Genomic DNA, 27,719 nt, shown 5'->3' with positions numbered 1-27,719 from the left:
GTCTTTTATGTGTGATGAAGCGAGTTCTTTGAATGATTAAAGTTTACTAACGATGATGCTTAATTCCCCCATGTCATTATTACTAATATGATTTTTTGGTTAAATTATAAATCAATGAGATACTAAAACATTCTACTATAAATGTGGATTTATTCATGTCCTCACTTCTGTCAACATTTCTGCAATTTTTCATTGCTAATCCATTAGAAAAACACAAATATCAGTTGCTATATTCTCCTTGTGATGGACTTAATTTATTGTTGCATAATGTCTGATGGCTAAGATAAGTCAGGATACCTTTTTGGCTTAAATCAACGGGGCTCTGATTATCTTGTATAATAAGGGCAAAGAGAGGAGGAGTAAGGGTTTTAAAGAGAGGCAGGGAAGGTTGTGGAAATGGGCCATGCAGATCTCTAGCCTCAGAGAGCCTGGTTCACCAACAGCCACAGCTGCTCTGCTCAGCAAAGAGAGGCCCATTGGACTTGCAAACTTTAGATGCCCCAGTACAGGGGAACGCCAGGGCCAAAAAGGGGGAGTGGGTGGGTAGGGGATTGGGGGGTGGGTATGGGGGACCTTTGGGATATCATTGAAAATGTAAACGAGGAAAATACCTAATAAAAATTAAAACAAACAAACAAACAAACAAAAAGACATGAATTTAGAAACCTTGAAAAAAAAAAAAAGAAAATTCTCTATGCTTTCATGGATCTCATGTTTTCTGCAGTATGCGCCCAGATAGCCTCTGTGCACAGCCATGAGCCTCAGGCAAGCCTGTTCCTGGGAGACTTGGAATTCTGACAGCTGATGGTGGCCCATTGGTCCAGAGAACCTTGGCCATTTCTGTCCAGTCTTCCCTTGGGAGATAAATTTGCATTGCAGATGGTTGACTCTACATTCTTTCTTAACTCACTCCTACTTTCTCTCATTTCTTTAAGTTAAGTTCCACACATTTATTCCTGTCCGGCAACTCCTCTCCAGGGATCTTGGATCAACTCAGAGGAGGGCACCTTTTTGGATTATTTAGCAGCTCGATGATGCCATGCGGGAACTGGGCTCTGCTATCCTATATATCGATTATATATTCAGTGGCCACTGTAGGTAGCACAGTGAGGCACTTGAGTCTCCAAAGAGAATAGTGGCTCTCACTTTTCAATGTGCCCAAACTTGAAAACAATCTTTCCCAGAGCCACTGCAGCAGCCTCCTGTTAGTCACACACAGGCTAGAACATTGGTGCAGTATTTTCTCAGTGAATCACTAATGAGTGATGACTTCAGAGATGGGCAATGTTTATCCACAAGGTGGGAAGGAAGTCAGTTTTCCTCCAAGTTCCACAGTAGAGGGTCTAACTGAACAAGATCAGAGTTCTGGTCTTGGTTTTTAGACTTACTTATTTTATGTGTCTTAGTGTTTTCCATGCAGTAGATGCATGTGCGCTGTACGTGTACAACATCAGAGCTCTCTGATGAAGGGAGAAAGAAAGTTGCGTATTGAGTAGACAGTCAGAGCTTTCGACTTCATCTACTTCCTAGAACATGAATGGCACTTTTACTTTAGCTCCTTTTTGCTGGTGCCTCTTTCTGTTGCTACCCTCAGGATCATTCCATTCAAGTTGTCTTTATAGATAGTATATAGCTCTTTTTTTTTTTAATACCTTTCAAAATCTGAAAGAATTTTAGTACGATTGGTACACTTAAGCTTATTTGGATCATCAATCGGTTCAAATCCACCTTCGTCAAATGACCTTTTGATGTATATTTATTGTAAGATTTTTTTTTCTGTCTCATTCATGGCCACCTGTAGTTTTATAATTTGTTTTATTAAAATAATTCAGACATATATAGAAGTAAGATATATTAATTGCTATATCTTGATAGAGTACCAATGGTAAATGTTTTGACCACATGCACCTTTTAAAGCTCTTTTCTTTCCTTTGATAAAGATTTTGAAATCATTAAAAAAAAGAACAGATTTTACCTTAAGTACATCAGTGTTATGGGGTTACAAATTCAGCTCATTGGCTGATCACTTGCCCAACACATAACCAAGTCCTGGTATCAATAACAACACAGACCAGTACATGCACACACATTATTAAGTATAAGTATTTTCCTTCCCCTCTAATTCTTTACAATTATGATTTTCTTCTGTTAGCTTTTTATTTTTTAAAATAGGGATTTACTTTTAAAATTTAACAAAATAAAATATAATAAGGTATGACAAAAACCATCACATACAGGTTGGACCAGGCACACCAACAGAAGGAAAAGAGCCCCAAGAGAAAGCAAAGAATCAGAGACACACTTGTTCATCCACTCAGGAGTCCCATAAGATTCCTAAACTGAAAGCCATAATATATACATAGAAGACATGATGTGGACCCGTGTAGACCCTGTCCTTGCTGTTTCAGTCTCTGTGAGTTCATATGAGCTCTGCTCAGTTAATTGAAAAGACCTGTTCCCTTGGTGTCTTCCTACTGTATGGATCTTACGCTCTTTCCCCATCCTCTTCCACAGGTTTCACTGAGCTCTGAAGGTAGGGATTTGATGGAGACATCTCATTTAGAGCTGTGAATTCTAAGGTCTCTCTGTACAATGTTTGATGGTGGATCTCTTTATTTCTTCCCATCTGCTGCAGGAGAAAATGTCTCTGATGATGGTTGAATAAAGCACAGATTCACAAGTATTGCAGAATATCATTAGGAGTCACTTTATTGTTATATATATATTTTAAGATGAGTAGTATTTGGTTTTGCCATAGCTCTCTGGACTATCTAGTTTCTGGTTCTTAGTTAGCCAAGGAATGTTGGAAATGGGTTTCACATTGTGGTGTGAGCCTTAAGACAAATCAGATATTGATTGGCTACTCCTACAAACTTTGTGACACTATTGTCCCACATATATTGCAGGTAGATAGATTTTTAGATCAAAGGTTTTGTGAATGGGTTGATGTTTATCTCTCTTTTGGTAGCCTGAAGAGTATCTTTCTGTAGCAAAGACACTAGAAGATGGAGTGAAGGTTCTAGGTCCATGACAGCTCAACCTCTCTATGTTCAATGAATTGGGAGGGTGTCAAATAGCCACTATTCTGAACACTTTAAAAGTTTTTAACTTTCTCACTGAGCATACTACTTTTGTGTGGTGGTTGAGTTCCATGTTGGCAGACTGTAAACGCTAGAGTTAGCTACAAGTAGAGGCAAGTAAATCCGGAAAGCTCAGTTTCTAAAATAAAAGTGTTTTCTTGGTCACAACCCAGTCTCTTATGGATTGGGAATCTCTTCTCTAAGCAGGATGCCTGGCTGGCCTGGCCTCCTGTATCATCTAGAACAGGCGACTTCTAAAATATCTTGGGTAGAGAAGAAAAAGCTAGAAGACGGTGGGACATGGTTTTTAAGGACCAGCTATGCACATTCTATTTTACTGTACCAACTCAGACATGTAGTGCTTTGGCTTGACTGTGAAATGGCCCCAAAGACTCAGGGATTTGAATAATCTGTCGCTAGGTGACTCGTCCAGCAGGTCCAGTTATTCGAGGGTCTCGAGGGGACCTTCTCCTCAGAACCAAATGGGGGGGGTAGAGAGAGACAAGGGTCTTGTGCAAATAACGACATGGAAACGTTCTGAATTGCATCAAGACCCCACTGTATTGAGAAAGGCCCAAGGCTTAAATGCACAAGCAAAAGGGGAAGTACAGATACTTATCAGTGGGAGGGGTGGGGCAATACAAGCAAAAGGAGAAGTACTTATCAGTGTGGGGGGGGCAATAGAATTGCACATTCTTTAGGCAGTTACACGGGGAAGCAGGAACTTGGTGGTATCAGGGTGTGGTCAGGACATGAGCAATGACTTAGGGCTGGAACATTCTGTGGTTGTTCTCAGAATCAGTGTGTCGGTGGCCCGCTTTTGACCTTCTTTTCTTCTCGGGGGGGGGGGGGAGAGGCCCAATTCAGAGATCAGGACAATAGTGTTGTCTTAATAGCTCCCAACAGCTAGGTAGTGTGCTGTTTGTGAAGGTTGTGGGGAACCTTTAGAAAGTAGAGCCTTGCTAGATGTCACTGGGGATGTCTTGAGGTTTGATAGCTCATCTCCATTATTGTTTTCTTTCCTATTTACTTATTTATTTATTTAACTTTTCATTAGATATTTTCTTCATTTACATTTCAAATGCTATCCCAAAAGTCCCCTATACGCCCCCCCCCCCACCTGCCCTGCTCACCTATCCACTCATTCCCACTTCTTGGCCCTGGTGTATTCCCCTGTACTGGGGCATATAAAGTTTGCTAGACCAAGGGGCCTCTCTTCCCAATGATGGCCAACTAGGCCGTCTTCTGCTACATATGCAGCTAGAGACATGAGCTCTGGGGGTACTGGTTAGTTCATATTGTTGTTCCACCTATACGGTTGCAGACCTCTTCAGCTCTTGGGTACTTTCTCTAGCTCCTACATTGGGGGCCCTGTGTTGCATCCTATAGATGACTGTGAGCACCCACTTCTGTATTTGCCAGGCACTGGCAAAGCCTCACAGGAGACAGCTATATCTCAGGTCCTTTTATTGTTTTCTTTGTTTCTGGGTTGCTGATGGAATATGACAGGCTGGCCTCATGCTTCTGCGGTCATGACTGATTTCTCCAGCATGATAGACTGTGTCCCCTCTGGGACTGTGAGCCAAAATAAACTCTTTATCCCTTAAGTTGCTTTTGGCAGGGTATTCAGGACAATAGAAATGAAACCAAAACATGCAGTCCTTGATGTATCTGAATGGTAGCTAGGAAAAGTAGGTTCTCTGCATCTTTAGAATAAACATCTGTAATACACGTTGATTCTATTTAACCTTAACTGATCCTCTTCAGAGATTTATATAGATTCCAATAGAAAGCACATGTTCTTTACAGTTGGCATGAAGAAATATTTAAAACTGTCTGAGCATGGTGGTGCATACCTATAATCCCTGAGGGATGTAAGACAGAGGCAGGGAAACAGAGACAGGTGGATTTCTCTGAGTTGGAGGCCAGTATAGAGTGAGTTCCAGGACAGCCTGTCCCAGTCTCAAAAACAAAAACAAAACAAAACAAAACAAAACAAAGAAAGAAATATTTAAAATTGGATTGTCTGGGAGCTGTTGATCTGCTGGGCATAAAGCCATTTGGATAATGCACACACCTAAGTGAGAAACAGAATGGAGAAGGGGGAATCCTGACATCAGAAACTGAGTTTAGGTGGAACCAATAGATGAGATGTTTTTGCTTGGACTTTCTGCCCTGAGCAATGACAGGAATCTGAAATATGTTGGTAAAGCAGGTAAGTACAGAGAGTCATATAGCTCACACTGTGTTGACTTACATGACATGGTAGGATATTATCAGTCTATGATTTGTGGCTTAAGATTTCTTCTCCATCAGTAAAGCAAATGGCCAGTAAACAATCACTTCATTATACTGTTAACCATAGCACCGGATCAAATACCTGTTGAACAGAGCCTAAGCTTATCAGAAGGTTAAAGCTATCATTTTATATTTTAGCTGGACACTCCATTCTATAATGGATGTTTAGCGAGAATGTTTTGAGTGATAGAAGCAGGATATCTTAACTCAATGTGATTACCCAATAAGAAAATTTAGTATCTCATATCTTTGCTTCAGGTGTAGCACAACACAAGGGCTTACTGATGGTGTGAGGATCTATGTTTTCATGGACATTGAGCAGGTTCAACTCTAAGACTGTTCTGATATCTACCTGAGGGTAATCCTCAGGGTACCTATGGCCACCACTGCCTTTCTATGTCCACCTGCCTGACCAGGAAATACTATTTTTTGGTGTGACTCAAAGAGGACCTGAGGTTGGGGTGTACCAGGTTAGTTCTCAACTAGTCTCTGCTCTTTCTTTGGGCTCCCAAATATCTCCCGAGGGGCATCACGGGTGGGGTGGATCATTCTTGAGGCCATGGTTCTTAAGGAAAGAGACAACAATGGATGTAGGGTTGGTACCTGACTCTCGTTTATGTTCTCCATTATAACAGTAGAAGAGGAAAGCAGGATCTTCCCATGAATTAGATGTAGAGGCCCAATCGCTTGCTGCCCCAGCCATCTCTTACAAGTAGTAGTATCACTCTGATAGTTCCCATGGCAACTTGAATTCTGGTGAGTCATCACAACTTATACTTGTCTGCAGCAGGGAAAGAGGATGATGCTAAATATGTTCTTAGCGAACATCTAAAGTCTCAGATCTAAATTTGGTGACTGGGAATAGATTACACAACAGCTAGTGACTCCACACAAAGGTAAGACTTAAGCAGCTCTTTAATTGACTTTGGGAGTGTGAAGCAACTTAGGATAATTTATGGAATAGTGAATGGGAAGGCTACTGCAGGTCATCCTGGGTAGACTGGTTTGGAAATAAAATGGTGAACATTTTAGTAATTTATTTAGGATTATACAAAACTGATGTAAATAATTTATATGTTAATTGGTGTTAGTAGCATAATAAATCAGCAAAGTGTTATGTTTCCCTGATAACCTGGACTACAATGTTCTTGTGGCTATGGGCATTCCTTTTCCTGAATTAGAGAAAGCTTTAGACTCATAAAGCAGATAAAACAGCTGTTCCATCAAGCTGTTTTCCAAATAGGGTTGCACCATTATTGTTGTTGTTAGACAGAAAGGGAAGTGATGTCAGTGTGAATGTGAAAATGAATTAATGTTGCCTGTCAGGAAACAGAACTCGTGCCAGGGGCTCTGTCCCTGCACAGCTGAGAGACAAAAGAGAAAACTGCGAAACCAAAGACCTATAAAATCCATGTTCTGTAAGTCATAGTAGTCACGGAAAATACAGACATTTGTGCCCGGTCTAGGGAGGGAACAGCTTCAGGTAGTATAGTTTGGATCACCATGCAGGCAAACTTGAACAATGGTGGTACAAACTGCCATTTGAGGATGCACTCCCATCCCCCAATTGAGCACTAGATAGAAATAACCATTTCTGGAACCCAGGTCAAGCCTGGGACAGGGTTGCCAGGTTTAGCAACTCAAAATGAACAATGCTTCACTCAATTTAAACTTTTGAGTAAATCAATTTTTAGGGGGTGGGCAAGTATCTTCTAAATTTTGGCATGGTAGTGACAGTTGAAAAAGAAAAACCTAGGCATTGTTTATCTAAGTACAAATTTAACTAAACATTCTCTATTTTATCTGATAACTCTAAGCTGAGATAATTAATACTTTTGGCCTAATTCTCAGTCCATTTTGGACATAACTGTGCTTAAACTCTTCTTTGAAATGCTAATGTTGACTCTCACAGTTCCATGTGGCAGACTATATTATGTATCTCTTCCCTTTCCAATTCCTTAGAACACAACATTGACTCCTTTATTGAAAACTGTGTTCTGGGGAGGCCTCACAACTGGCTTGAGTAATGGCGTGTCGCAGAAGGGACTCTGAGGCTGGTGATTAAAGGTGCTGTATCTATTTTGCTTTCTTAAAACCTTCCTCCCCACCCCCACCCCAGGAACTGTGAACTGACATATAAGTTATTGTGAGAGAGATGATGAGAAAGGCTACCCAGAGTTGGGAGGATGTTTGAGAGTAGTCCTGGTTTCCAGCAGTTTAAACTTGTTTCAGATGACCCAATTTCAACGCTACTTCAGTGAAATCTCATAGAAGATTCAGCCGACCCATCCCCATGTTTTCTCCCTGCACTTCTGAAGCCTAGCTATATATTAATACGTGGTTGCAGTTGTTTTTTATCTCTGTGTTTTGTGTTGCTTAGATATCTACTTGCACAGAACTAATGAATGCTAGTCTGATCAAGAGGAATACTAGCATATTTTCAAGTAACATTTTTATGTCTTTTACAATAACTGGCTTTTTAGATACTGTGTATCTCATACTGGCCTGGAATTCATAACAGTCCTTTAGCTTCAGATTCCCAAGTGCTTGGATTTAGATATTAGCTTCCATGTATAGCTGTATAGTTTAGTGTTTAGAAATTTAAACATAATCACAAATAATAGCCCAGATATTTATTTAATTTGGGCTATGGACCTTTTTTTTTGGCTTTTCAGATAATTTTTGTTTTATTAAGTCAAAAATGGGATTTTTATGTATAACATTAAATTATATGTGAGAAAACAACAACAAAGACTGAATAATACCTGCATATCCTATGTCACCCCCAAACTCAACCCAGAACCAGCTGAGAAGAGCATGTTTATAACCCCAGCTCTCAGAAGTGGAGGCAGAACGATTTTAAGTTTGGAGCCAGTCTGGGCTACATAGAGGGACACTGCCTCACTCTCGACACTCCCCAAACAAACCCTTAGCCCAAGATTTAGTAATAAAACAAATATTCATAAAAACATTGCTTATTTTGCTCTTACCACTAGATAGCTGTTGAACTTTCAACAAATTGCTTAAAAGAAGTTCTTTATGGCAAGCTGTAAAATTAACATATAGAGATGAATAGGTTTCATAGGCACAGAAAAGAGTGAGGTAGAAGTGATAAAGAAAGGGGTCTACAACCCTATAGGTGGAACAACAATATGAACTAATCAGTACCCCCAGAGCTTGTGTCTCTAGCTGCATATGTATCAGAAGATGGCCTACTCAGCCATCATTGGGAAGAGAGGCCCTTTGGTCTAGCAAACTTTTATATGCCCCAGTACAGGGGAATGCCAGGGCCAAGAAGTGGGAGTGAGTGGGTTGGGGAGCAGGGAGGAGGGGAGAGTATAGGGGACTTTTGGGATAGCATTTGAAATGTAAATGAAGAAAATATCTAATAAAAAATTAAAAAAATCTAACATGACAGAATAATAAGAGAATACATGCTGTAAGAAACTCCGTAAGAATGAGCAAATCATATTTGAGGATGGTTTAAAGTGTTGTTGGAAGACTCAGAGGTACTTGAGAGTACAACAAAAACATCCCCTGTCATTGCTATGATAACTCCTTGAATTCATTTAAGAGTTTCTTGTAATCTCTGCAATAAAGTCAGTAAACATTCCTATGAGGTTCCCAAATTTCCCTTTGGAAAATGGGCACACAGATATCTAGCAGGGTAGACAGAACGGAAGGCTATGGCGGGGGGAATCTTATATCACCAGACGTTAAAACATAATATAAAACTTCCATAGCAAACCTGTGATATGGGTAAGTGGGTGCTGTTATAACTTGGATCTGGAGTGTCCCTTAAAGTCTCATGTGTTAAAGACTTAGTCACCAGTCGATGCTGCTCTTCTATCGGAAAGTGGTAGGGACTATGTGTTTGTAATAGGGTGAGCAGAAGGAGACTAGGTCACTGGGGCCTTATTCTTGACAGGCACTCATTTATCTTTCTTTAAAAGCATTACTTATTTGGTGTATGCGTATGGTTTGTGTGTGCACATGTATGTACGGAGTGCTTGTTTGCCATAAACATGCATGTGGAGCTCACTGGACAGCATTACATAGTCGGTCCTTCCTTTCCACAATGTCGAGGCAGTGTCTTCTTTGTTTCTACTGATGACCTGCATGTTCCAGGGTAGATGGTTCATGAGCTTCCTGCAGTTCTGTTGTGGCTGCCCATCTGGAGATTGATGCAATGCATTGTTAAAATAAGTTCAGAAAAAGAGACAAAAAATGGAAATTAAGTATTTAATCTGTTCACCCATTTAGAGATGACAAATCCCATTCAAAATTTACCATACATAGGTGTAAATTCTAAGTACAATACGTTATTTTTTTTTAACATAAAACATGACATCATCTAAGTAGTAGAAAGAAAAGTGAGTGAAATGTTCTATAGTTTGGGTATGAAGGAAGACTACTATTAAAAACCTAGAGACTACAAGCGTCTCTGAGTGAGGACTGGCTCAGTAGGTAAAGGTACTTTTTTATTTTATTTATCTTATTTTATGTGTTTTAATTGCTTATTTTATTTATTTACATTTCAATTGTTGTCCTCTTTCCTGGTTTCTGCTCCGCAAATCCCATCCCAACCCCTCTCCCTGCTTCTATGAGGGTGCTTACCCAACAACCCATCCACTCCTGCCTCACTGCCCTGGTATTTCCCTACACTGGGGCATTGAGCCCCACATGATCAAGGGCCTCTCCTCCCATTGATGCCAGATAAGACCATCCTCTGCTACATATGCAGTTGGAGCCGTGGGTCCTCTTTGGTTGGCGGTTTAGTCCCTGGAAGCTCTGTGGGATCTGATTGGTTGATATTGTTTGTTATTCCTATGGTCCTTTCAGGTCCTACAGTCCTTACCCTAACTCCCCCATGCTCAGTCCAATGGTCGGCTACCATCATCCACATCTGTATTGGTCTGGCTCTGGCAGAGTGTTGGACCATGAAAGGCAGTCTGTATTCTGGTTGAGCGAGGCTTACTCGGGAGGCCCAGTAGAAAAATCTACAAGGGACCGAATCATAAGCTATGCTCCCAGATGAAAGCGCCTGACACCACATCAACTCCTCAACTCCATAATCCTGTGACTATCAGTCATGTAGACAATGTACCAAACTCCTGGTATTCTGGTTATAGCCACGTATGCTCCTCCCCACAGTTCTGGCAACTGCAAGGTAGCCCAACCCACTATAAAAGGGACTACTCTGCTTCTACTCTATTAAGCTCTTGCTCTCTCCTTGTCTCTTACCTCTAGCTCTCCTTCTCCCCTTCCCTTCTCCCTTCTCTCCACATGGCTATGGCTGCCCTCTACTTCTCTTCCCTTCTCCTCCTCCTCCTCCCTCCTCCTCCCTCCTCCTCCTTCCTCCTCCTTCCTCCTCCTTCCTCCTCCTTCCTCCTCCTTCCTCCTCCTTCTTCCTCTTCCTCTTCTTCTTCTTCTTCTTCTTCTTCTTCTTCTTCTTCTTCTTCTTCTTCTTCTTCTTCTTCTTCTCTCTCTCTCTCTCTCTCTCTCTCTCTCTCTCTCTCTCTCTCTCTCTCTCTCTCTCTCTCTCTCCCTGTCTCTCTCTCTCTCTCCCTTTCTACAATAAATGCCTTCAAACCATGGACCATCTCTGCTCATCGAGATTGAGCAATGGAGCAGGTCTCTCTCTAATGGGCCATGTGCCGAGCTAGCAGCCTGAGCTAGCAGCCTGAGCTAGCCAGACTCTTTCATCCCTGAGGTAACCTGCTAGAGCTCTCCCCATGCCTTCCTCTTCAGCCCCTGAGCCAGAGTCCATCAGCAACATAAAGTGGTCTGATATGTCTGAGAGCGAGAACAACTTTTAATGATGGCTGCTATTTCTTTAGGGATTATGGACTGTTTAGATGCTTTATCTGATCCTCATTTAACGCTGGCACCTGATATCTGCCTAGAAAATTGTTCATTTCATCCAGATTTTCCAATTTTTGTTGAGTATAGGCTTCTGTAGTAGGATCTGATGATTTTTTTTGAATTTTCTCAGTTAAAATTGTTGTGTCTCCCTTTTCATTTCTGATTTTATTAATTTGGACAGTGTCTCTGTGCCCTTTGGTTGTTCTGGCAAAGGGTTTATCTAACTTGTTGATTTTCTCGAAGAACCAGTTCCTGGTTTTATTGATTTTTTTGTATAGTTCTTTTTGTTTCTACCTGGTTGATTTCAGCCGTTAGTTTGATTATTTCCTGCTGTCTACTCTTCTTGGGTGTATTTGTTTCTTTTTGTTCTAGAGTCTTCAGGTGTGCTGTTAAGCTGCTAGTGTATGCTCTCTCTAGTTTCTTATTGGAGGCACTTAGAGCTATGAGTTTTCCTCTTAGCACTGCTTTTATTGTGTCCCATAAGTTTGGGTATGTTGTGCCTTCATTTTCATTAAATTCTAAAAAGTCTAAAAATTTCTTTCTTCCCTGACCAAGTTATCATTGAGTAGAACATTGCTCAGCTTCTATGTGTATGTGGGCTTTCCATTGTTTTCGTTGTTATTGAAGACCATCCTTAGTCTATGGTAATCTGATAGGATGGTAGGGATTATTTCAGTCTTCTTGTATCTGTTGAGGCCTGCTTTGTGACCAATTACATAGCCAATTTTGGAGAAGTTACCATGAGGTGCTGAGAAGAAGGTATATTCTTTTGTTTTGGGGTGAATGTCCTATAGATATCTGTTAAATCCATTTGGTTCATAACTTCTGTTAGTTTCACTGTGTCTCTGTTTAGTTTGTGTTTCCATGATCTGTCCATTGGTGAAGTGGGGTGTTGAAGTATCCCAGTCTTATTGTGTGAGGTGCAATGTGAGCTTTGAGCTCTAGCAAAGGTTCTTTTTTTTTTTTTTAAAGATTTATTTATTTATTATATGTAAGTACATTGTAGCTGTCTTCAGACATCTCAAAAGAGGGCATCAGATCTCACTACGGATGGTTGTGAGCCATCATGTGGTTGCTGGGATTTGAACTCATGACCTTTGGAAAAGCGGCTGGTGTTCTTAACTGCTAAACCATCTCTCCAGCCTGCAAAGGTTCTTTTATGAATGTGGGTGTCCTTACATTTGGAGCATAGATATTTAGAATTGATAGTTCATCTTGGTAGATTTTTTCCTTTGACAAGTATGAAGTGTCCTTCCTTACCTTTTTTTTTTTTTTTGATAACTTTTGGTTGAAAGTCAATTTTATTTGATATTAGAATGGCTACTTCTGTTTGTTTCTTGGGACCATTTGCTTGGAAATTCTTTTCTAGCCTTTTACTCTGAGGTAGTATTTGTCTTTGTCACTGAGGTACATTTCTAGTATGCAGTAAAATATTGGGTCCTGTTTAGATGTCCAGTTTGTTAGTCTATGTCTTTTTATTGGGGAATTGAGTTCATGGATGTTAGGAGATATTAAGGCAAAGTGATTGTTGGTTCTTGTATTTTTGTTGTTAAACGGAGAATTATGTTTATGTGGCTATCTTCTTTTGTGTTTATTGAAAGAAGATTACTTTCTTGCTTTTTGTAGGGTGTAGTTTCCCTACTTGTGTTGGAGTTTTCCATCTATTTTCCTTTGTAGAGCTGGATTTGTGGAAATATATTGTGTAAATTTGGTTTTGTCATGGAATATCTTGGTTTCTCCATCTATGGTTATTGAAAGTTTTGCTGGGTATAGTAGACTGGGCTGGCATTTGTGTTCTCTTAGGGTCTGTATGGCAATCAGGATCTTTTGGCTTTTAAAGTCTCTGGTGAGAAGTCTGGTGTAATTCTGATAGGTCTGCCTTTATATGTTACTTGATCTTTTTCCTTACTTTAAAAATATTCCTTCCTTGTTTTGTGCATTTGGTATTTTGATTATTATGTGATAAGAGGAATTTCTTTTCAGGTCCAATCTATTTGGAGTTCTGTAGGCTTCTTGTATATTCATGGACATCTCTTTCTTTACATTAGGGAAGTTTACTTCTATAATTTTGTTGAAGATATTTATTGGCCCTTTAGGTTGGGAATCTTTGCTCTCTTCTTTTTTTTTTTTTTTTTTCCATTTTTTATTAGGTATTTAACTCATTTACATTTCCAATGCTATACCAAAAGTCCCCCATATCCACCCACCCCCACTCCCCTGCCCACCCACTCCCCCTTTTTGGCCCTGGTATTCCCCTGTACTGGGGCATATAAAGTTTGCAAGTCCAATGGGCCTCTCTTTCCAGTGATGGCCGACTAGGCCATCTTTTGATATATATGCAGCTAGAGTCAAGAGCTCCGGGGTACTGGTTAGCTCATAATGTTGTTCCACCTATAGGGTTGCAGATCCCTTTAGCTCCTTGGCTACTTTCTCTAGCTCCTCCATTGGGAGCCCTATGATCCATCCATTAGCTGACTGTGAGCATCCACTTCTGTGTTTGCTGGGCCCCGGCATAGTCTCACAAGAGACAGCTACATCTGCGTCCTTTCAATAAAATCTTGCTAGTGTATGCAATGGTGTCAGCGTTTGGATGCTGATTATGGGGTAGATCCCTGGCTATGGCAGTCTCTACATGGTCCATCCTTTCATCTCAGCTCCAAACTCCGTCTCTGTAACTCCTTCCATGGGTGTTTTGTTCCCAAATCTAAGGAGGGGCATAGTGTCCACACTTCAGTCTTCATTCTCCTTGAGTTTCATGTGTTTAGCAAATTATATCTTATATCTTGGGTATCCTAGGTTTGGGGCTAATATCCACTTATCAGTGAATACATATTGTGTGAGTTTCTTTGTGAATGTGTTACCTCACTCAGGATGATGCCCTCCAGGTCCATCCATTTGGCTAGGAATTTCATAAATTCATTCTTTTTAATAGCTGAGTAGTACTCCATTGTGTAGATGTACCACATTTTCTGTATCCATTCCTCTGTTGAGGGGCATCTAGGTTCTTTCCAGCTTCTGGCTATTATAAATAAGGCTGCTATGAACATAGTGGAGCATGTGTCCTTCTTACCTGTTGGGGCATCTTCTGGATATATGCCCAGGAGAGGTATTGCTGGATCCTCCGGTAGTACTATGTCCAGTTTTCTGAGGAACCGCCAGACTGATTTCCAGAGTGGTTGTACAAGCCTGCACTCCCACCAACAATGGAGGAGTGTTCCTCTTTCTCCACATCCACGCCAGCATCTGCTGTCACCTGAATTTTTGATCTTAGCCATTCTGACTGGTGTGAGGTGGAATCTCAGGGTTGTTTAGATTTGCATTTCCCTGATGATTAAGGATGTTGAACATTTTTTCAAGTGCTTCTCTGCCATTCGGTATTCCTCAGGTGAGAATTCTTTGTTCAGTTCTGAGCCCCATTTTTTAATGGGGTTATTTGATTTTCTGAAGTCCACCTTCTTGAGTTCTTTGTATATGTTGGATATTAGTCCCCTATCTGATTTAGGATAGGTAAAGATCCTTTCCCAATCTGTTGGTGGTCTTTTTGTCTTATTGACGGTGTCTTTTGCCTTGCAGAAACTTTGGAGTTTCATTAGGTCCCATTTGTCAATTCTCCATCTTACAGCACAAGCCATTGCTGATCTGTTCAGGAATTTTTCCCCTGTGCCCATATCTTCAAGGCTTTTCCCCACTTTCTCCTCTATAAGTTTCAGTGTCTCTGGTTTTATGTGAAGTTCCTTGATCCACTTAGATTTGACCTTAGTACAAGGAGATAAGTATGGATCGATTCGCATTCTTCTACACGATAACAACCAGTTGTGCCAGCACCAATTGTTGAAAATGCTGTCTTTCTTCCACTGGATGGTTTTAGCTCCCTTGTCGAAGATCAAGTGACCATAGGTGTGTGGGTTCATTTCTGGGTCTTCAATTCTATTCCATTGGTCTACTTGTCTGTCTCTATACCAGTACCATGCAGTTTTTATCACAATTGCTCTGTAGTAAAGCTTTAGGTCTGGCATGGTGATTCCGCCAGAAGTTCTTTTATCCTTGAGAAGACTTTTTGCTATCCTAGGTTTTTTGTTATTCCAGACAAATTTGCAAATTGCTCCTTCCAATTCGTTGAAGAATTGAGTTGGAATTTTGATGGGGATTGCATTGAATCTGTAGATTGCTTTTGGCAAGATAGCCATTTTTACAATGTTGATCCTGCCAATCCATGAGCATGGGAGATCTTTCCATCTTCTGAGATCTTCCTTAATTTCTTTCTTCAGAGATTTGAAGTTTTTATCATACAGATCTTTCACTTCCTTAGTTAGAGTCACGCCAAGATATTTTATATTATTTGTGACTATTATGAAGGGTGTTGTTTCCCTAATTTCTTTCTCAGCCTGTTTATTCTTTGTATAGAGAAAGGCCATTGACTTGTTTGAGTTTATTTTATATCCAGCTACTTCACCGAAGCTGTTTATCAGGTTTAGGAGTTCTCTGGTAGAATTTTTAGGGTCACTTATATATACTATCATATCATCTGCAAAAAGTGATATTTTGACTTCCTCTTTTCCAATTTGTATCCCCTTGATCTCCTTTTGTTGTCGAATTGCTCTGGCTAATACTTCAAGTACTATGTTGAAAAGGTAGGGAGAAAGTGGGCAGCCTTGTCTAGTGCCTGATTTTAGTGGGATTGCTTCCAGCTTCTCTCCATTTACTTTGATGTTGGCTACTGGTTTGCTGTAGATTGCTTTTATCATGTTTAGGTATGGGCCTTGAATTCCTGATCTTTCCAAAACTTTTATCATGAATGGGTGTTGGATCTTGTCAAATGCTTTTTCTGCATCTAACGAGATGATCATGTGGTTTTTGTCTTTGAGTTTGTTTATATAATGGATTACATTGATGGATTTTCGTATATTAAACCATCCCTGCATCCCTGGAATAAAACCTACTTGGTCAGGATGGATGATTGCTTTAATGTGTTCTTGGATTCGGTTAGTGAGAATTTTATTGAGGATTTTTGCATCGATATTCATAAGAGAAATTGGTCTGAAGTTCTCTATCTTTGTTGGATCTTTCTGTGGTTTAGGTATCAGAGTAATAGTGGCTTCATAAAATGAGTTGGGTAGAGTACCTTCTACTTCTATTTTGTGAAATAGTTTGTGCAGAATTGGAATTAGATCTTCTTTGAAGGTCTGATAGAACTCTGCACTAAACCCATCTGGTCCTGGGCTTTTTTTGGTTGGGAGACTATTAATAACTGCTTCTATTTCTTTAGGTGATATGGGACTGTTTAGATGGTCAACTTGATCCTGATTCAACTTTGGTACCTGGTATCTGTCCAGAAATTTGTCCATTTCGTCCAGGTTTTCCAGTTTTGTTGAGTATAGCCTTTTGTAGAAGGATCTGATGGTGTTTTGGATTTCTTCAGGATCTGTTGTTATGTCTCCCTTTTCATTTCTGATTTTGTTAATTAGGATTTTGTCCCTGTGCCCTTTAGTGAGTCTAGCTAAGGGTTTATCTATCTTGTTGATTTTCTCAAAGAACCAACTCCTCGTTTGGTTAATTCTTTGAATAGTTCTTCTTGTTTCCACTTGGTTGATTTCACCCCTGAGTTTGATTATTTCCTGCCGTCTACTCCTCTTGGGTGAATTTGCTTCCTTTTTTTCTAGGGCTTTTAGATGTGTTGTCAAGCTGCTAGTATGTGCTGTCTCCCGTTTCTTCTTGGAGGCACTCAGCGCTATGAGTTTCCCTCTTAGAAATGCTTTCATTGTGTCCCATAGGTTTGGGTACGTTGTGGCTTCATTTTCATTAAACTCTAAAAAGTCTTTAATTTCTTTCTTTATTCCTTCCTTGACCAAGGTATCATTGAGAAGAGTGTTATTCAGTTTCCACGTGAATGTTGGCTTTCCATTATTTATGTTGTTATTGAAGATCAGTCTTAGGCCATGGTGGTCTGATAGGATACATGGGACAATTTCAATATTTTTGTATCTATTGAGGCCTGTTTTGTGACCAATTATATGGTCAATTTTGGAGAAGGTACCATGAGGTGCTGAGAAGAAGGTATATCCTTTTGTTTTAGGATAAAATGTTCTGTAGATATCTGTCAGGTCCATTTGTTTCATAACTTCTGTTAGTTTCACTGTGTCCCTGTTTAGTTTCTGTTTCCACGATCTGTCCTTTGAAGAAAGTGGTGTGTTGAAGTCTCCCACTATTATTGTGTGAGGTGCAATGTATGCTTTGAGCTTTACTAAAGTGTCTCTAATGAATGTGGCTGCCCTGGCATTTGGTGCGTAGATATTCAGAATTGAGAGTTCCTCTTGGAGGATTTTACCTTTGATGAGTATGAAGTGTCCCTCCTTGTCTTTTTTGATAACTTTGGGTTGGAAGTCGATTTTATCCGATATTAAAATGGCTACTCCAGCTTGTTTCTTCAGTCCATTTGCTTGGAAAATTGTTTTCCAGCCTTTCACTCTGAGGTAGTGTCTGTCTTTTTCCCTGAGATGGGTTTCCTGTAAGCAGCAGAATGTTGGGTCCTGTTTGTGTAGCCAGTCTGTTAGTCTATGTCTTTTTATTGGGGAATTGAGTCCATTGATATTAAGAGATATTAAGGAAAAGTAATTGTTGCTCCCTTTTATTTTTGTTGTTAGAGTTGGCATTCTGTTCTTGTGGCTGTCTTCTTTTTGGTTTGTTGAATGATTACTTTCTTGGTTGTTCTAGGGCGTGATTTCCGTCCTTGTATTGCTTCTTTTCTGTTATTATCCTTTGAAGGGCTGGATTCGTGGAAAGATATTGTGTGAACTTGGTTTTGTCGTGGAATACTTTGGTTTCTCCATCTATGGTAATTGAGAGTTTGGCCGGGTATAGTAGCCTGGGCTGGCATTTGTGTTCTCTTAGTGTCTGTATAACATCTGTCCAGGCTCTTCTGGCTTTCATAGTCTCTGGTGAAAAGTCTGGTGTAATTCTGATAGGCCTTCCTTTATATGTTACTTGACCTTTCTCCCTTACTGCTTTTAATATTCTATCTTTATTTAGTGCATTTGTTGTTCTGATTATTATGTGTCGGGAGGAATTTCTTTTCTGGTCCAGTCTATTTGGAGTTCTGTATGCTTCTTGTATGATCATGGGCATCTCTTTTTTTATGTTTGGGAAGTTTTCTTCTATTATTTTGTTGAAGATATTAGCTGGCCCTTTAAGTTGAAAATCTTCATTCTCATCAATTCCTATTATCCGTAGGTTTGGTCTTCTCATTGTGTCCTGGATTACCTGGATGTTTTGAGTTAGGATCCTTTTGCATTTTGTATTTTCTTTGACTGTTGTGTTGATGTTCTCTATGGAATCTTCTGCACCTGAGATTCTCTCTTCCATTTCTTGTATTCTGTTGCTGATGCTCGCATCTATGGTTCCAGATCTCTTTCCTAGGGTTTCTATCTCCAGCGTTGCCTCGCTTTGGGTTTTCTTTATTGTGTCTACTTCCCCTTTTAGTTCTAGTATGGTTTTGTTCATTTCCATCACCTGTTTGGCTGTGTTTTCCTGCTTTTCTTTAAGAGCCTGTAACTCTTTAGCAGTGCTCTCCTGTAAATCTTTAAGTGACTTATGAAAGTCCTTCTTGATGTCCTCTATCATCATCATGAGAAATGTTTTTAAATCTGGGTCTAGATTTTCGGTTGTGTTGGGGTGCCCAGGACTAGGTGGGGTGGGAGTGCTGCGTTCTGATGATGGTGAGTGGTCTTGATTTCTGTTAGTAGGATTCTTCCGTTTGCCTTTCGCCATTTGGTAATCTCTGAAGCTAGCTGTTTTAGTTGTCACTGTTAAGAGCTTGTTCTTCAGGTGACTCTGTTAGCCTCTATGAGCAGACCTGGAGGGTAGCACTCTCCTTAGTTTCAGTGGGCAGAGTATTCTCTGCAGGCAAGCTCTCTTCTTGCAAGGCAGGTACCCAGATATCTGGTGTTCGAACCAGACTCCTGGCAGAAGTTGTGTTCCACTCACTAGAGGTCTTAGGATCTCGTGTGGAATCCTGTGTGGGCCCTTGCGGGTGTCAGGCGACTCAGCTGGCAAGGTAGCCGGGGCTCGAGTGGAGTGGAAGGGGTTTGTGCCCCAGATCAAGCCCGGGTAGCCTGCTTCCCTATGTACCGCAGTCTCAAGTTCCACGCGATTGGATTGGGGTAGGCACTGTGGTCCACTCACCAGAGGTCTTAGGGTCCCGTGGGGAGTCCCGTGTGGGCCCTTGCGGGTGTTGGGCAAGACTCTGCTGTCAAGGTAGCCCGGGGCTCGAGTCTCGAGTTGAGCAGAAGGGACTTGTGCCCCAGATCAGGCCCGGGTAGGCTGTTTCCCTATGTACCGCAGTCTCAAGTTCCGCGCGATTGGATTGGGGCAGTGTACTGGCTAATTTTGTGTCAACTTGACACAGCTGGAGTTATCACAGAGAAAGGAGCTTCTGTTGAGGAAATGCCTCCATGAGATCCAACTGTAAGGCATTTTCTCAATTAGTGATCAAGGGGGAAAGGCCCCTTGTGGGTGAGACCATCCCTGGCTGGTAGTCTTGGGTTTTATAAGAGAGCAGGCTGAGCAAGCCAGGGGATGCAAGCCAGTAAAGAACATCCCTCCATGGCCTCTGCATCAGCTCCTGCTTCCTGACCTGCTTGAGTTCCAGTCCTGGCTTCCTTGGTGATGAACAGCAGTATGGAAGTGTAAGCCGAATAAACCCTTTCCTCCCCAACTTGCTTCTTGGTCATGATGTTTGTGCAGGAATAGAAACCCTGACTAAGACAAATTGGTACCAGCAGAGTGGGGTATTCCTGTGACAATCTGACCATGTTTTGGGGAGGACTGTGGAAGGACTTTGGAACTTTGGGCTTGAAGATCCATCCGTTGTTAAGAGCTCTGTCGGATGTCATGTAGGAGCTTGGAAGATAATGTTGAGAACACTGCAGAAGATGGAGCTCTGGTTTGTGAAATTTCAGAGGGAAAATTAAAGACTCTTTTCAGGGCCATTGCTGTTTTGTTTGTGAAGATTCTGTAGTTCTGGTTAGCTGGGGCTGAAGAATCAGCTGTGATTAACAAGATACCAGAACTAGCAAAGCAAAAACTTTGCATTACTGGGACTATTGATGCTGGTTAGCTGGAGCTAAGAAATTAGCGGTGATTAAGAAGAGACCAGCATCATTGAGGTGACATCTTCTGGGAAGTGTTTTCTGAAAGCACAAAGAGGCAGTGTTCCAGAGATGGCCAAGGATGTACTCCTGCTGCAGTGGGACTTGGTAATATGTAAGGGTCACCCAGGTGGTACTGGTTTTGAAGGCATGAAGGGGTCACGCAAAGCAGCTGAGGTTCGGTACTGTGAGAGGCCATGGAAGGCCATTGGTGAAGGTGCAGCCTCAGTTGCAATTGAAGGCCCAGGACTGAAGGGGTCATGCAGTGTTTTGGAGATGCCAGTACCATGAGATGACCACCAAGAGCAGCAGCAGCAGTGGGGTACAGGCATCTGGAGCCTAGAGGACGATGCGTGTGCTACAAAGGGCCTGGCTGGAGAAGTTACCCAAGCCCTTGGAGGAGCCCAGAAGATCGTGAGTTGGATCCCAGACATTGGACGGTTGGAGATTGACTTTTGCTTTTGATTGTGACTGTGCCCTGATATTTTCCCTCTTGAAGGAAGAAACTGTTTTAGTGGAGCCCACAGTTAAGAGACTTTTAATTGTAAAAAGACTTTGGATTTTAAAAGAGATGGATATTTTAAAGAGATTGAAATTTTAAGAATATGTAAAGGCTGTGGGACTTTTAAAGTTATTTAGATCTTGGGGATGAATAAGATTGTAAGGGTTGAGGCTTACTAGTGATGTTTTTGTGTGTCAAGTTGACAAGGGGTCAATTGTACTGGCTAATTTTGTGTCAACTTGACACAGCTGGAGTTATCACAGAGAAAGGAGCTTCTGTTGAGGAAATGCCTCCATGAGATCCAACTGTAAGGCATTTTCTCAATTAGTGATCAAGGGGGAAAGGCCCCTTGTGGGTGAGACCATCCCTGGCTGGTAGTCTTGGGTTTTATAAGAGAGCAGGCTGAGCAAGCCAGGGGATGCAAGCCAGTAAAGAACATCCCTCCATGGCCTCTGCATCAGCTCCTGCTTCCTGACCTGCTTGAGTTCCAGTCCTGGCTTCCTTGGTGATGAACAGCAGTATGGAAGTGTAAGCCGAATAAACCCTTTCCTCCCCAACTTGCTTCTTGGTCATGATGTTTGTGCAGGAATAGAAACCCTGACTAAGACAGGCAGGCACTGTGGTCCACTCACCAGAGGTCTTAGGGTCCCGTGGGGAGTCCCGTGTGGACCCTTGCGGGTGTTGGGCAAGACTCTGCTGGCAAGGTAGCCCGGGGCTCGAGTCTCGAGTCGAGCGGAAGGGACTTGTGCCCCAGATCAGGCCCGGGTAGCCTGCTTCCCTATGTACCGCAGTCTCAAGTTCCGTGCGATTGGATTGGGGCAGGCACTGTGATCCACTCACCAGAGGTCTTAGGGTCCCGTGGGGAGTCCCGTGTGGACCCTTGCGGGTGTTGGGCAAGACTCTGCTGGCAAGGTAGCCCGGGGCTCGAGTCTCGAGTCGAGCGGAAGGGACTTGTGCCCCAGATCAGGCCCGGGTAGCCTGCTTCCCTATGTACCGCAGTCTCGAGTTCCGCGCGATTGGATTGGGGCAGGCACTGTGATCCACTCACCAGAGGTCTTAGGGTCCCGTTGGGAGTCCTGTGTGGACCCTTGCGGGTGTTGGGCAAGACTCTGCTGGCAAGGTAGCCCGGGGCTCGAGTCTCGAGTCGAGCGGAAGGGACTTGTGCCCCAGATCAGGCCCGGGTAGCCTGCTTCCCTATGTACCGCAGTCTCGAGTTCCGCGCGATTGGATTGGGGCAGGCACTGTGATCCACTCACCAGAGGTCTTAGGGTCCCGTTGGGAGTCCTGTGTGGACCCTTGCGGGTGTTGGGCAAGACTCTGCTGGCAAGGTAGCCCGGGGCTTGAGTCACGAGTCGAGCGGAAGGGACTTGTGCCCCAGATCAGGCCTGCTCTCTTCTTATACCTATTGTCCTTAGGTTTTGTCTTCTCATTGTGTCCTGGATTTCCTGGATGTTTTGGGTTAGGAGGTTTTTGCATTTTGCATTTTCTTTGACTGTTGTGTCAATGTTTTTTATGGTATGTTCTATGATTCTCTCTTTTATCTCTTGTATTCTGTTGGTGATGCTTGAATCTACGGCTCCTGATCTCTTTCCTAGGTTTTCTATCTCCAGGGTTGTCTCCCTTTGTGATTTCTTTATTGTTTCTATTTCCATTTTTAGATCTTGGATGGTTTTGTTCAATTCCTTCACCTGTTTGTTTGTGTTTTCCTGTAATTCTTTAAGGGATTTTTGCGTTTCTTTTTGGAGTTCTTCTACTTGTTTACCTGTGTTCTCCTGTATTTTTTAAAGGGAGTTATTTATGTCCTTCTTAAAGTTCTCTATCTTCATCAAGAGAAGTTATTTTAAATCTGAATCTGGATTTTTTGGTGTGATGAGATATCCAGAACTTGCTATTCTGGGAGAATTGGGTTCTGATGATGCCAAGTAACTTTGGTTTCTGTTGCTTATGTTCTTGCCCTTGCCTCTCACCATTTGGTTATCTCTAGTGCTACCTCCACTCTCTCTGAGTAGAGCCTGTTCCTCCTGTGATCCTGGTTGTGTCAGAACTTCTCAGAGCCCAGCTGTCTCTGTGATCATGTGGTTCTGGGATCCTGAAATTCTGGTGTGACCAAACTCCTGAAATCCTGTGATCCTGGGCATGTTAGAGCACTTGAGAATTAAGCTTTCTCTGGGTGTTGTGGGACTGGGTGCGGGGCTAACACCCAAGGTCTGCTCAGGGCACTGGCTCAGACCAGAAGGACCCATCAGCAATTCTTAGTAAACCATATCAGGAAAAGTCTGTAGTTTAACTTCCTAACAATGGTCAGCTGTGAATGGGAAGTTCAAGAATCTAGTAGTTGCACAGTTTTACAAAGCTAAATGTTTCAGCTGGTCTTCTGTAGAAGTAGATTCCCACAGATATGCTGGCCAGTAAATGCAGGCAGGCAAAGGAGAGCTGTAATATAGAATTTTTAAAGATTGAGTCACTGCCACCAAAACATTGATAGAAACATGAACTAGTGATATAAAAGATGAAAGATCCTTCACCCTTAAATATATAAAAAAGTCTTCATATCGTTATAGAAAAAGTTAACATTACAAATGAGAAATACTTCATAAGTATAGTAAAAACATACAATAATATGTCTAGGAATTTTATTTGTAGGATTATGGAAAAAGCCACTTTTACAATTACTTATGAAAATAAAATTTGATAAGTTTTTAGTTAAGTAAAAATTGAAATATGGAATTATTATCATTGATTTGTATTATTTTTTAAAGTGCTGGGCATTGAAGCTAGGTGGTATTCTATTGAGATACAATACAGTTGGCCAATTTATGTGTTATTTACAGAGTTGTCTATACAAACATTTTGTTCATTATAAAATGAATGTCAAGAGTCTTGCCCAACACCCGCAAGGGCCCACACGGGACCCCCCACGGGATCCTAAGACCTCTGGTGAGTGGAACACAGCGCCTGCCCCAATCCAATCGCGCGGAACCTGAGACTGCGGTACATAGGGAAGCAGGCTACCCGGGCCTGATCTGGGGCACAAGTCCCTTCCGCTCGACTCGTGACTCGAGCCCCGGGCTACCTTGCCAGCAGAGTCTTGCCCAACACCCGCAAGGGTCCACACGGGACTCCCCACGGGACCCTAAGACCTCTGGTGAGTGGAACACAGCGCCTGCCCCAATCCAATCGCGCGGAACCTGAGACTGCGGTACATAGGGAAGCAGGCTACCCGGGCTTGATCTGGGGCACAAACCCCTTCCGTTCCACTCGAGCCCCGGGCTACCTTGCCAGCGGAGTCGCCTGACACCCGCAAGGGCCCACACAGGATTCCACACGAGATCCTAAGACCTCTAGTGAGTGGAACACAACTTCTGCCAGGAGTCTGGTTCGAACACCAGATATCTGGGTACCTGCCCTGCAAGAAGAGAGCTTGCCTGCAGAGAATACTCTGCCCACTGAAACTAAGGAGAGTGCTACCCTCCAGGTCTGCTTATAGAGGCTAACAGAGTCACCTGAAGAACAAGCTCTTAACAGTGACAACTAAAACAGCTAGCTTCAGAGATTACCAGATGGCGAAAGGCAAACGTAAGAATCCTACTAACAGAAATCAAGACCACTCACCATCATCAGAACGCAGCACTCCCACCCCACCTAGTCCTGGGCACCCCAACACAACCGAAAATCTAGACCCAGATTTAAAAACATTTCTCATGATGATGATAGAGGACATCAAGAAGGACTTTCATAAGTCACTTAAAGAATTACAGGAGAGCACTGCTAAAGAGTTACAGGCCCTTAAAGAAAAGCAGGAAAACACAGCCAAACAGGTAGAAATCATTAAAGAAAAACAGGAAAACACATCCAAACAGGTGATGGAAATGAACAAAACCATACTAGAACTAAAAGGGGAAGTAGACACAATAAAGAAAACCCAAAGCGAGGCAACGCTGGAGATAGAAACCCTAGGAAAGAGATCTGGAACCATAGATGCGAGCATCAGCAACAGAATACAAGAAATGGAAGAGAGAATCTCAGGTGCAGAAGATTCCATAGAGAACATCAACACAACAGTCAAAGAAAATACAAAATGCAAAAGGATCCTAACTCAAAACATCCAGGTAATCCAGGACACAATGAGAAGACCAAACCTACGGATAATAGGAATTGATGAGAATGAAGATTTTCAACTTAAAGGGCCAGCTAATATCTTCAACAAAATAATAGAAGAAAACTTCCCAAACATAAAAAAAGAGATGCCCATGATCATACAAGAAGCATACAGAACTCCAAATAGACTGGACCAGAAAAGAAATTCCTCCCGACACATAATAATCAGAACAACAAATGCACTAAATAAAGATAGAATATTAAAAGCAGTAAGGGAGAAAGGTCAAGTAACATATAAAGGAAGGCCTATCAGAATTACACCAGACTTTTCACCAGAGACTATGAAAGCCAGAAGAGCCTGGACAGATGTTATACAGACACTAAGAGAACACAAATGCCAGCCCAGGCTACTATACCCGGCCAAACTCTCAATTACCATAGATGGAGAAACCAAAGTATTCCACGACAAAAACAATTTCACACAATATCTTTCCACGAATCCAGCCCTTCAAAGGATAATAACAGAAAAGAAGCAATACAAGGACGGAAATCACGCCCTAGAACAACCAAGAAAGTAATCATTCAACAAACCAAAAAGAAGACAGCCACAAGAACAGAATGCCAACTCTAACAACAAAAATAAAAGGAAGCAACAATTACTTTTCCTTAATATCTCTTAATATCAATGGACTCAATTCCCCAATAAAAAGACATAGACTAACAGACTGGCTACACAAACAGGACCCAACATTCTGCTGCTTACAGGAAACCCATCTCAGGGAAAAAGACAGACACTACCTCAGAGTGAAAGGCTGGAAAACAATTTTCCAAGCAAATGGACTGAAGAAACAAGCTGGAGTAGCCATTTTAATATCGGATAAAATCGACTTCCAACCCAAAGTTATCAAAAAAGACAAGGAGGGACACTTCATACTCATCAAAGGTAAAATCCTCCAAGAGGAACTCTCAATTTTGAATATCTACGCACCAAATGCAAGGGCAGCCACATTCATTAGAGACACTTTAGTAAAGCTCAAAGCATACATTGCACCTCACACAATAATAGTGGGAGACTTCAACACACCACTTTCTTCAAAGGACAGATCGTGGAAACAGAAACTAAACAGGGACACAGTGAAACTAACAGAAGTTATGAAACAAATGGACCTGACAGATATCTACAGAACATTTTATCCTAAAACAAAAGGATATACCTTCTTCTCAGCACCTCACGGGACCTTCTCCAAAATTGACCATATAATTGGTCACAAAACAGGCCTCAATAGATACAAAAATATTGAAATTGTCCCATGTATCCTATCAGACCACCATGGCCTAAGACTGATCTTCAATAACAACATAAATAATGGAAAGCCAACATTCACGTGGAAACTGAATAACACTCTTCTCAATGATACCTTGGTCAAGGAAGGAATAAAGAAAGAAATTAAAGACTTTTTAGAGTTTAATGAAAATGAAGCCACAACGTACCCAAACCTATGGGACACAATGAAAGCATTTCTAAGAGGGAAACTCATAGCTCTGAGTGCCTCCAAGAAGAAACGGGAGACAGCACATACTAGCAGCTTGACAACACATCTAAAAGCCCTAGAAAAAAAGGAAGCAAATTCACCCAAGAGGAGTAGACGGCAGGAAATAATCAAACTCAGGGGTGAAATCAACCAAGTGGAAACAAGAAGAGCTATTCAAAGAATTAACCAAACGAGGAGTTGGTTCTTTGAGAAAATCAACAAGATAGATAAACCCTTAGCTAGACTCACTAAAGGGCACAGGGACAAAATCCTAATTAACAAAATCAGAAATGAAAAGGGAGACATAACAACAGATCCTGAAGAAATCCAAAACACCATCAGATCCTTCTACAAAAGGCTATACTCAACAAAACTGGAAAACCTGGACGAAATGGACAAATTTCTGGACAGATACCAGGTACCAAAGTTGAATCAGGATCAAGTTGATCATCTAAACAGTCCCATATCACCTAAAGAAATAGAAGCAGTTATTAATAGTCTCCCAACCAAAAAAAAGCCCAGGACCAGATGGGTTTAGTGCAGAGTTCTATCAGACCTTCAAAGAAGATCTAATTCCAGTTCTGCACAAACTATTTCACAAAATAGAAGTAGAAGGTACACTACCCAACTCATTTTATGAAGCCACTATTACTCTGATACCTAAACCACAGAAAGACCCAACAAAGATAGAGAACTTCAGACCAATTTCTCTTATGAATATCGATGCAAAAATCCTCAATAAAATTCTCACTAACCGAATCCAAGAACACATTAAAGCAATCATCCATCCTGACCAAGTAGGTTTTATTCCAGGGATGCAGGGATGGTTTAATATACGAAAATCCATCAATGTAATCCATTATATAAACAAACTCAAAGACAAAAACCACATGATCATCTCGTTAGATGCAGAAAAAGCATTTGACAAGATCCAACACCCATTCATGATAAAAGTTTTGGAAAGATCAGGAATTCAAGGCCCATACCTAAACATGATAAAAGCAATCTACAGCAAACCAGTAGCCAACATCAAAGTAAATGGAGAGAAGCTGGAAGCAATCCCACTAAAATCAGGCACTAGACAAGGCTGCCCACTTTCTCCCTACCTTTTCAACATAGTACTTGAAGTATTAGCCAGAGCAATTCGACAACAAAAGGAGATCAAGGGGATACAAATTGGAAAAGAGGAAGTCAAAATATC

At 41.6% G+C, this 27,719-nt stretch overlaps 1 long non-coding RNA gene across 1 annotated transcript in view; it reads left to right on the top strand.

The window, feature by feature from the left end:
• Positions 1–6,150: 6,150 nt before the first annotated feature.
• A330093E20Rik (RIKEN cDNA A330093E20 gene) overlaps positions 6,151–27,719 on the top strand; it is a 361,774-nt gene continuing 340,205 nt past the window's right edge. The window contains exons 1-2 of the long non-coding RNA NR_040342.1: positions 6,151–6,274; positions 7,341–7,445. This is a non-coding gene — a long non-coding RNA (RIKEN cDNA A330093E20 gene). The remainder of the gene's footprint in view (positions 6,275–7,340; positions 7,446–27,719) is intronic.

The sequence above is a fragment of the Mus musculus genome, chromosome 18 (genome assembly GCF_000001635.26).
Source record: "Mus musculus strain C57BL/6J chromosome 18, GRCm38.p6 C57BL/6J".
Classification (NCBI taxonomy): Eukaryota; Metazoa; Chordata; class Mammalia; order Rodentia; family Muridae; genus Mus; species Mus musculus.
Note: the sequence above shows the minus strand (reverse complement) of the source record. Positions and strands in the feature narration are given on the sequence as shown.